This window comes from Mytilus californianus, unplaced genomic scaffold, assembly GCF_021869535.1.
Source record: "Mytilus californianus isolate M0D057914Y unplaced genomic scaffold, xbMytCali1.0.p SCAF_8, whole genome shotgun sequence".
NCBI lineage: Eukaryota > Metazoa > Mollusca > Bivalvia > Mytilida > Mytilidae > Mytilus > Mytilus californianus.
Window position 1 is genome coordinate 76,410,059 of NW_026262734.1, and position 8,912 is coordinate 76,418,970.

The following is an 8,912-nucleotide window of genomic DNA, read 5'->3' on the forward strand; positions in this document are numbered from 1 at the left end:
CGATGACAAACGATGGATCCTGGATGATGGAATTACCACACGAGCCTATGGACACAAAGACAACACTAATCTTTAATCATTTTCATGGTAAATACGTTAGTTTATTTTAATTTGTTTATGTTTGTTATCTTGTAAATACGGTAATTTATGTTTTTTTTTCTCCGTATGCGTAGTGTTTTGTTTTGTGTGATTGTTTATTTGTATTTATATATATATATATATATATATATTCACTTTTTGGTCTTTTGGAAAATGTTGTTTGTGCTGTATTTAGAACCCTCTACCAAGAAATTTGTTTTACATGCACACGTATAAAAATTGCGGTTTTTATCCAACGCAATCATAGGTTTGAACGTTGTTTTCAATTTATACTTGTTTTTATTATTTTGTTTGGGCTTGTATTATATTTTCCTTCGGGTTTATATGATCCGTTCATCCTATTTCGACTCTTTAAACTTTAAGAGTCTGTCCTAAATTGAGGTAAATTATATGGCCTTCCAAATACCGTTTCGATCCCTAACATCATTAAAGAGACATTAATTGTCGAAATCTGGATATGGTGTACAAAAAAAAGAAAAATATTTTGCACTTTATTTTTGCGATATACCATCTTTTCGCAAGTTTATTGTTTTCTGTTTGGTATTAAAATTAATAATTAAGACCCATGTAACATCTGGTGATCAATTTATTTGGCAATCGCCAATGGCAGTCTGCAGGGTTTAAGAACATTAGTTGTTCGACCTGTTAGTCAAATGCGTTTTGTTCAAATATACTTTTCACTTTTTGGTCTTTTGCGGTTTTTATCCAACGCAATCATAGGTTTGAGCAGGCTTTAGCAGTGACAGATAGTTGCCATCTGAAAAGTGAGGTTGTAAATCAATACAAAATAAAGCATATCCATTGTTGAAGTCCGATCTTGTTATTTAATTCCCCGCATCTCCACCCCACTTTCCACAGTTTTTCAAACATTTTAACGTATGCTGCAACATTTGTTGCACCCCTGTCTTCGTTAAATTGTAGTTTCAGAGGAATTCCATCTACAGGAACTCCATCACAGTACAGAGTTATTTGTTGTAAGTCAAAATGTTGAAAATTCCGAGGATTGAGTTGATAATCACCGTTCACAGCGTTTGTCGAAGTTAGACCCATAATGATTCGTTTTGGTTTCACGTCTTGGAAAACGTTCTCCAACACTGCATTCGTACTACCCATCATAAGAGTGATTTGTTTCATTACTGTTTTGGTATAGGGATATTTAGCATTCGTTGATTTCAATGCTTCCGAATGAGCAAAAATGATTGCTGGATTGACCTTAATTTTACACACTTTAACGACAATATCTTAGTCAGCATCGTCTTCGGTCGACATCAGACAGAAATTCGGTCTACTTCTGAAAAGTTTCAATTTTACGTCAACCATATTCAATAAGTAACGATCCATTTCAAAGAGATCGTGAAACAACATTCCCTCCATATCAAGGCTCTTAGAATTACCTATCAGTTTTTTCCTTTCGTAAGCCCAGTGTTTGTGTCAAAAGAGTCCATGTGTTTACTTCTGTCCTTATAAAACTACGCACTCGTTAGTTGTGATGATTTTGCATCGTGTCCATAATCGAGTAACGTTTTCATCATGCATTTGTACGAGTAGTTGGTATTACTGGATGATACCAGTGAACCTTGTAGGTAACAGTCGACCTGAGAAAAAAGTGCATAGAAAAATCCATTTACTGGTGCCACCTTTGAATCTATAGCGATATTGTCTCCATTGCTATGTTTTACGAGCAGCTTAACGTATAGTTTCGATCGTCTAAGGTCGATGTATTCTAGTCCGTTCTGCGCACACAAATTATATTCTATGGGGTTGTAGGCTGTCACTTGCGATGTGGGTCGACATTCTTCATACGAGATTGACTCAACTCCTAACTGGTATAGAGGTATCTCGAAAACTTCTAATTGTGAAGGAATAGCTTCGGTGAAGTTGTTCTGCGATGTTAGTAAAGCCATTTTTAATTGGAAAAAAACGTCTCGTTTCGGTTCTCTTTTCTTTTTGCGGGCACTAGTTCCACTGCTGGTTGGCTTATGACTGGTCTTTCGTTTGCGTTTTGTTTTTCTTTTATATGTAAACCCTCATCTTCTAAAGACTCTTTAGCCATTTCAACTATTTGCTCACTTGGACTAACTAGACGAAGATTGCACTTTTCATTAGATTTCGACGACGTTGACGGCGATCTTTGATTTTGAATGGGTATCATAAAAGACCCATTACGTCCTGTATTTTTCATGTGCGTTATATAAGTTTTATTATTCCCCTGCACAACATTTTGATAATATTTCGACCACTTCTCCATGCTTGGAATGTACATTTTGTCTGTATTCATCGTTAACGCTTCCCCGTTCTTTTTCTAATATGTAGTGTACAGGACAGACGTTGAGTTAAAAATGACGCTTGTTCTCCACTTTCGTCGAAAATATGTATTTCTATGTCGCGGATTTCTGTTTTTTTCACAGGGACGAAAATAGGGTTAGAAAAAAAACGTAATTCCAGGTGTTGTTTGGTGTAGGAAACACACGTCGTAAAAGTGAAAACTGATTGTGAAACAGGCTTACACCCATACACACGTCACAAAAAAATGTATAGTTCGTATTTTTTTTTTTAACAGTTGAAATTTTCTCCTCGGAATAAAAATCCAAAACAGCTATTTCCCATTTCCCCTCTAAATACAAAGTGTCACTTAGGTGAACCTTGAAATTTGAAGGTGTATTTTCGGGATAATACTTATTTGATTGGTCGTTGATTAAGAAAAGAATTTGCTCCTCATCAATATCATTGTTTGTCATGATAGTGTTTGAATGTCTTCCTCGGGAATGTATTGATTATATTTATCAGGCCAACCTTGAAATTTACATAAAAACTCTGTCTTCCCTCGCCTTTTTCGCTTTTTAAGAACTTTTTGTACAACCCAGAGTGATGAATCTGATTTATCAACAGCTTGAAGTTCAGAAGAATAATATTCACCTAAAATCACTTCATTGTTATAAAAGGAGCCCAATTTATAAAGGTTGATGTTCTGCTTTTTAAATCTCCATACAACTTTAAATATCTCATCCGTCCATTTTTGACTATAATTTCTGTGAAAAATGTGTCGCGTATAAGCAATTCTAACAAGAGAACCGATTTTAAATTTGTAACTCTTTCGCCGTTGCATTCTTATTTTTCTCATCGAATCTGCTTCGGTTTTAAGTTGTTTCGTGTTTTTGGTATTTGGTCGACTCATCTTATCAGGTGATTGTTTTTTGTTCAAGTATTGTTGAACCCATACATCCGCTTCATTTTCAGGTGTAACATCGTTGGGCGCAATGTAGTTTAAGGACCTGTGTGGTGTTGCATTGTAGCTCTTTACAAATTTTTGTAAGTTGTCAATGTAGCGATACGTTCTCTTTTTAGTAAAGTAACGATAACATTTGTTTTTTATGGTTTGTATCACACGCTCTGTATAGTTTGCTTTAATCTCGTTCTTAGAAAAAATCAAGGTTTCATCAAAAGGTGAGATATCTGTACATTTTTTTAACAAATATAATACAAGATCAAAAGCATAAACTTCACACACAAACACACTATTAAAACACAAAGTCAGATCAAAAGTATAAACTTAACACACACACACACACACACACACACACACACACACACACACTTTTAAAACATAAAGTCAGAACTTACAATACAAGAAAACATAAGATAACAAACTTTATTAGAAACACAAAAACTATGTACATCTTGTTGTCTCTGAAATGTGGATAAAGAGAGGTAACTCTAATTTCCATAGAATATCACTTTTCTGTTTAAAGCTTTAAAATTGCACCAATGATATAATAAAAGCACTATAAATGAGAATGTTTTCATTTGCATAATCTGAATAATTTGTCAGATTCTTTTAAAACATATGGTTGATGGGAGGTTAATCGAATTTTGTTTAGAATAGCATTGTTTTTATTTAAGAATTACAAACTACATACTTCTTCACCTAAAAATGTTTTTAAAAAAAAACATAATATATTCTTTTGCACTAGAAGAAAGGGAATGAAGTTTGTGAGCACTAATTGAGTAACAAACAAACATTTTATGTAAAATAACAGCACTAATACAAAGACAGACAATCATTTTATCTGAAATCATATTATGTTCAACAGCTTAAAAAAAAAAAAAAAGACAATACAAAAATGAATAAAATGCTTCACTAAGCGCAGCCTGATACGACCGCAGTGGTCCAACCCTGAACATTTGGGGCAAATTTGGATGCAATATTCAAGCTTGATACTGTCTGAATTTTGATTGTGATAATAAAGGTTTCTGACACAAAATTAATGTGGTCAAAGATCTTACAAATCTATTGCCCAATACTGCGCAATTGAAGATTTCTTCTTTAAACTTTTCAAAAATTTGAAATTTGAAAATTTTTGAAAAAAAATATGAATTCTTAAAAAAATTGTGATATGGAACCTTGTGGTACAATGTCAGAGAGATCCATACACTTACACACAAGTTATTGTCCGGAAACTACAAAAATTGTTGATTTTGGCTCCTTTTTGGCCCTTAATTCCTAAACTGTGGGCCCCAATACCCCTTAAATGAATCCCAACCTTCTACTTGTGGTATTAAACATTGTGGTACAATTTCAGAGCAATCAAAATACTTATACACAAGTTAATATCCTGAAACTAGAAAAATGCTTGTTTTTGGCCCCTTTTGGGCCCCTTATTCCAAAGTGGTTATGACCATCATCCCCAAAATCAATCCCAAACTTCCTTTTGTGGTATTGAACCTTCTTAAAAAATTTCATAGAGATCCATTCACTTAAACTAAAGATATTGTCTTCGGACGACGACGCAGACGACGACGACATCATACCATTATACATTTTTTAGAAAGAAAAAAATATGCAAGTGTTAACATGAAATCTATGACAATGTGCTTATCAACACACAATCTTAAAGAAAAATTTGGAGCTGAGATTTTTACCATTAATAGATTAATCATATAGATTGTGTTCATAACAACAAACTTTCAGAAATAATGCATGCATGTTTTTTCAACATCTTTTAAGGAATGATTATCCTTTATAACAAAACTATTTCAAATGAAAACAAGAAGAAAAAAGGTCATGTTCTAATTTGTTTTTGATTCTTTGTTTATTGCATATTTTACACGACAACCAATATTTATAAATACTAACCATTTTTTCAAATGAAATTATAATTCAATTTTCATCATGAGTACCCAACAAGAAATCATAATGTTGAAAAAGGAACTGTTTAATTAAATGGCAAAAGTCAGAAGGTTGGAAAAAAAAAACAGAACAAAACTATTGAAAAGGTAAGTGAAAATTAATTGTTTTTTTGTGTCTTCCGGTGGTTAAAAAGTAGATATTCTGCAGTTACCCTATCAAATCTTCTCTGAAAATTGGGTTTATTGGTAGTAGATAGAGAACACCAATAACACAAACTGCCAAAATGTCTGGAATAAAAAAATCAAAAGGAAGAAATTATTAGTATGCTAAAAAGGAGATTACTTTTGTTTCCTTTCATTTAAAACACAAAATTCAACCTCTGATGATAAATGAGATGTAATGCTAGGCACCCTTTTTAACTCAATAATATTTACGTGATAATATGATTTTCTCTTTTTACAATATGTACAAAAAAACTTAACAAATAAAACAAATAAAATTGATACAGAAAACACAGAAAGACAAGCGACTACAATTATCCATTTCCTATGACTTTCTGTTCCTTCGTTAGCTGTAAAAAACAATTATCAATACTTAGTTAATTTATGATAAAATCATTATTTTGGAATGAATGATATATTTTTATTTCCTTTCTCTTCATCCACTTACATAAACTTTATTGACATGTAAATTTAATGATTTTCTTATTTTATTTAAATTCAAATCTTTAAAATTAAAACTTACAAAATATTATGTGAGTGGTGTGTCCTTCTTCTTTATCAAACTCTTTCACTCCAAATGTAGTGCTTATTCGCTTATTCCTAATTAAATAGAAAATAATATTTGTTATCAAACACTAACACTTTTCTTTTTATTTTGTATGTTGTTTTACATGTTAGAAGTGTGGTTATGGCATACAGGTATATTTTCTTTATTGTCTTTACTTAAATATATGAATATTATATACACTTATCTTACCTAGTGATATTTTTTCTGTGGGTGTTACTTCTTCTTTTGCTTTCGAGCTGTATGTTTCAGTGGCTGTGTCCTAAAAAAGTTAGTCATAACAACGAGTTGTAAACAATGATTATTGTCTTAACTGTTTATTTTTTCTTCTTTTTAGAATCAAGTTATTGACTTAACAAATAGTGAACAGGAGATGATGGAAATAGACAATCATGCTATAGCTAGTGCAAGCTGTAGTCAACATTAACAAAAAGATGTAAGCATAACTCTTTTAAAAATATAATCTTTTAGATTACAATAATCATAATCAAAATATATGGTTTAACATGAGTAATTGTGATTTATACCTAATGAAATATTCAAATAATAAGGTTTTTTTTTATGGTTTATAAAACAAATTGATGACTTAGTTCACTTTCTTTACATAGACATATGTCTCTGAAACATAAAACACTATGTTAATTTCTATAAAAAAGGAAATAATTATTTCAACATTTTCTGTGTATTCATGTGTACAATATTTTTTTTTTATCAGGACATATCATTAGTACAAGAAATTGAAGAGGCAAGTGAAAGATTTCTCAATGTGAGTGTATAATTATTTTTTCAACATTAATTCTATTTTCATCAATAATGGAAATCAAAATTTATACCACCTGGTTGATTTTCTTATATGGTCACATGATTAACACTTCCGAATAAGGTATACAAATAATATCACATGCTTTCCTTAAATGGTCATATGATTAACTTCCTAATATGGTAATCGCGCTTACCATTCAAATTATTGTAACTATTTTTTCACTTGTAAAATTTAAAGGGGCACTAGCTACGAGATATATAAAAAATCTAATATATGATTTTTTTTTGTTCAATCATTAATAAAAGTGAAATAGTGAAATAATTATTCGCTTTTAGCCGCCAGTATGGTTTAATTTTGTTAAAATAAGCTAAGAAACAATGATGATGAATTATTCACTTGCAAGTCAATAATTCGACCTCATTGAATCCGTATTCATGTGAACTTCAATTTAACCCCTTAGCTAGAGATGGATAACACGTGAATTGTATGTGTAAAGTTATTTAAAGGAAAGGAATGTCAACATTGAAAGTAAAATAAAGGTAAATCATTTGATTCACTGATCCAATCCACAAAAAAAAACATTCTTATACAGGTAAAAACGATGATGAACATATATTTTTAATCTATAATATGAAATTAAACAGACCTAGAAAAATCCAAAAGCGCGTATTTTCTTAATCTATTTATATCTTTATTTATTTTTACATCGCTTATATGGTCATCGGATGACTTTGGAGGTCAACTCGATAGTTAATTAGATGGCGTCTAGACTAAAATACACACGAAACGAAGCTACGTGTTATCATGCCCATGTCCTGTTAACTGTTTATTTTAGACTTTTAATAGTTTGGATAAATATTTTACATTGTTATAAATTAAATATGAGAATTTGCGTCAAATTGGTGAACATGAATTTGACAGCTAGTGCCCCTTTAATCAAAAACAAAGTACTTACATACGATGAGCATTCTTCCTCCTTCACCACTATAATCTTCCCTTCCACTGTATCACATAGCTCTTTATTGGATAATGTTAGTTCAAAGACACAAGTAGCTTTAACATGGATATTTCGAATCTGTTCGCTTTTGATAACATAGTTCATAAACACTCTGTTGATAGAAGGATCTATCTCTCCACTAAAGTACACAACACCATCACCTCGACAATCCATTATATCTTCACTTATATAACATTCTGCTGTATTTGTAACACTTCCCACACGGGTTATTGATAACAAACAACACACGACAACAAACAAAAAACATGGCGATCATCTTCAATTTCTATAATAAGTGTGTGAAGAGGTTACGTCAAGTGGGTGAATAAAGGAAAGCTTTTATTGTCTTTACCTGATTAAAAGAACGACTTTTTTTGAAGAAAAATAAGAATTTCATCAATATTGTTTGTATTCATATCAAATAATTAATCATTATTTATTACTAAAAAATGAATACTTAATTACAATTGTATATATGTTTTAGGAACCGATGGAAGTGGATGTTGTCGATAGATTTATAGACGATCAAAAACGATTATTTAAAGCAAAAACAAGAAGAAGTAGAGGGGAGTAAGCAGTAGCAGAGAAAGAGTAAAAAGACAATCTTGAATATTTCAGAATTTACAAAGAAAAAGAGAAAAACTTTTTTTTATTTTAACTGTCCTTTTTTGACTAGTTTGTAAGAAAATAAAGTTAGTGGTTCGTAAATATTTCTTCTTTCTTTCTTGCAATCTGTGTTGTAGAGTATTTCCTTTAAAATAAAATTAGTCTGTCTCTCTTTCCGTTACATTTCATTCCATTTAATCAAACAAAGGATCCGCTAATTTAGTCCGAAAAACAAATGGATTTAAATTATCTGCAAACAATTGGTTAATTATTGTGTTATTATTTTATGTGTAAAGAAACTATATATAGATGAGACAACATGGTGTTTTATTTTTAAACAAACTAATCGAGAAAATAAAGAAAAAAATATCATGAATTTACAAAGAAAAAATCGAGAAAAATAAAGTTAGCGGTTCGTAAATATTTCTTCTTTCTTTCTTGCAATCTGTGTTGTAGAGTATTTCCTGTAAAAATAAAAATGGTCTGTCTCTGTTTCCGTTACAATTCATTCCATTTAATCAAACAAAGGATCC

At 31.1% G+C, this 8,912-nt stretch overlaps 1 long non-coding RNA gene across 1 annotated transcript; it reads left to right on the forward strand.

Annotated features, from left to right (window-relative positions):
* The first annotated feature begins 3,294 nt into the window (after positions 1-3,294).
* LOC127712640 (uncharacterized) lies at positions 3,295-8,481 on the forward strand. Its single transcript, XR_007987220.1, has 4 exons — positions 3,295-3,408; positions 6,351-6,449; positions 6,729-6,779; positions 8,258-8,481. It is a non-coding gene; the product is annotated as an uncharacterized LOC127712640 (long non-coding RNA).
* The last annotated feature ends 431 nt before the right edge of the window (positions 8,482-8,912 follow it).